At 34.3% G+C, this 2,728-nt stretch overlaps 1 protein-coding gene across 2 annotated transcripts in view; it reads right to left on the reverse strand.

Moving 5' to 3' along the window:
* LOC126485108 (optineurin) overlaps nt 1-2,687 on the reverse strand; it is a 149,502-nt gene extending 146,815 nt beyond the window's left edge. The window contains exon 1 of one of the 2 annotated variants that reach the window (XM_050108737.1): nt 2,498-2,687. The gene's annotated coding sequence lies outside the window, so the exon portion shown is untranslated. The remainder of the gene's footprint in view (nt 1-2,497) is intronic. The other variant, XM_050108736.1, reaches the window with a different exon arrangement.
* Nucleotides 2,688-2,728: the final 41 nt, after the last annotated feature.

Consider the following 2,728-nt stretch of genomic DNA (forward strand, 5'->3'; position numbering starts at 1 on the left):
CTTTACTTTGTTTTCTCAGCTTGCTACTATTACAAGAACAATATTTTATTTTTATAATTTATTAGCGAACCTAGCAATGCTTTGCAATTTCTTAGTGTATATGGTAAATGGATATGTCTTAATCACTTTCTTCTCCCTCTCTCTGTCCATCTCTTTCTCCCCCTCTCTATGGCCATTTCATCCCCAAACCTCTTTCTTCAATCCTTTATGTTCCTTCTTCTCTAACCTTAAGCCTTGTGTGTTACTGCAAACGAAACTTCGATTTGGAACTGAATTCACTTAAAATGGATGGGTAAATCAGTTGGGATCACTGGTATATGGGGTATGAAAATGATCTTTGCAGTGTTGGATCTGTGAGGATAATAGCTTCAGTTACAGTATTTTGCACAGTTCTAATCTGTGAATGGGTAGGTTTACAAAGTTAGCCATAAATGCACCTTTCCTGTTTTCAGTCAAACTGACTAGAGAAACAAAAGAAAATAGCACACTGTTGTCTATACAATTTTTGTGTAAAATTATGTAAAAGGAGAAAGAACATATATGGGTGAAGCATGTTGTCTTATGGTTGTCATAGTTAAAACTGACTTTGAGAAAGAAAACAAAACTGTACATTTTCACAGCACGGCATAGCACATTCTTTCTCACATTCAGTCTTAGCAGAAAACCTACATTGTTATTTAAAAAATATATATATCCTATGCCAGTCCAAATGTTTATTTGAGTACCATAATGCGTAAAAATTTAAAGTAAATCAGCCAATAATTTTTCAAGATTTTTGTTAACAATATTCTCTGTATAAGTATTACATATATATTTAAAAATGTGTAGTCTATGTCTGTCTGATGTTCATCTGAAGTAATTCGGTCAAGAAGTACTCGACATTTTTGGAAATTTCATTACAGAAATGAAAACTACTAGATACATTCAGAAAAACTGTATTAGATACTACACGAGTCCTTGATCAATATTTAAGTGAACATTATGCATGTATATCACACATAAGCTACGACAGGTTATATAGGAATGTTTGATATCAGTCGTTGACTTTGACCAGTGACATAGGGAACAGGCAACAAATGCTGTACAAACAATATGGTGATTATAATGTGATGTTACTGACTTTATAAAGAGAACTAAGCTACAGATCAGTTTGTCAACATACCTCCATGCTTATTCTTTTAAACATCAGATTCATTGGCTTTGCCAACTCCCAACTAAACTGTTACACTCACACACTGACTACTTGCACATAGGCCTATTTCAAAACCATTAAGGTATGTTCTCAGTTGACTTGTCCATAACAGCAGGTATTCTGTCTAGAGTACGAATGTTTGTTTATTTTATACTGCAATTTTTATGTTATAGGCAGAGTACTCAAAACTTGAAATTAGAATAGTCGAAAAGAAACAGCAAAGCTTGCAAAAGAAAAAACGACTACTGCTACGTATATACTTGGAACAATTTGCAGTTATAAAGATTGTTGGAGCTGCCTAAAATGCAACGAAGGGTAAAATACCTGGTTACCACCACACAAACATCTGTCTCTCTTGGAGACACTCTATCACTTAAAATTCACCAATGTTTTCATTAACCTCTTTTCTCCCTCACGGGAATTGATGGTAAATAAAAGTATAAATCTTTGCCATAAATTTGATTAAAAAGCAGTTAAATTCGGATATAATTAATTTTTCATCTTTATTTCCCTGTTCCTCTGGAACGATCCAAAAATCAGTTCGGCATATTATTTTTATCACGATCATATTATTGGTAATTTTGTTGTACAGAGTGTCAGTTGTAGTTAGTGTTGCATGTTCCATAGATCATTTTGCATGATAAGATCGTAATGATTTGGTGTGAGTAATTTTACAGTCACAATAATTTACAGAAAAAAGCGTTCTGTTACATTCTGATAGATCATATGTGTTCGCACGGTAATTTGACACTTCATAATGTCTTGCTATTGTAGGCCTAGCTCAAGTTCTAGAATTATTCTAAATCCCATGTACAAGTGGAGGTTTGCTGGCAGTGTTCGCATTTCCGAAAACGTTTTCATTCACTACGGAAAATGGTTACAACACTTTTTCGATTACGCAAATTTCTCCAAATAAGTGCGATGTGTTTTCCTTCGATGTGCGCAAAACTTTTATGATGTAAGGGAGGAGGGAACTGTTGAACGGAAGAAACTTCTAATCCACAACAAATTTACCGACAATGTTTGTGCCTGAAAACTTTACAATTCCTGCACAATGTCACTGCATAATAAACACACCCCTTCTTTACAGGGAATAAATTAATTTCGTCTCCGTCTTCTATTTTTAAAACAGTACTCAGCACACTGCTTTGACATTGTCACATAACGCTGACAATTTACTGTGTATGTACAGCATTAAACAGAACAAAGCGTAACGCAAAATTTCTAAACTATTCTAAACATATCAGTTAACAAAAAAGTTTAGGCAAGTTATTGTGCGTAGGCATATACAGAAAATACATATACCTCGTGTTTTATCCAACTGTAGAAAACGTCTATTAACAACGTTATCAGTGATCTCACCACACCTAACTATGACTACTACTCACAGCGTGACAATCGCGAATTTACGATATTTCGTTCATGTTTTGGTAATTATCACATAAGTGCGGACGTCCCCGAAGTGGACATTACCAAAGCTATTAATATTCTCCTAACCACTAGTCCTACAGATAAACTCATGAGTTTTTGTCAACT

This window comes from Schistocerca serialis, chromosome 6 (assembly GCF_023864345.2).
Source record: "Schistocerca serialis cubense isolate TAMUIC-IGC-003099 chromosome 6, iqSchSeri2.2, whole genome shotgun sequence".
Classification (NCBI taxonomy): domain Eukaryota; kingdom Metazoa; phylum Arthropoda; class Insecta; order Orthoptera; family Acrididae; genus Schistocerca; species Schistocerca serialis.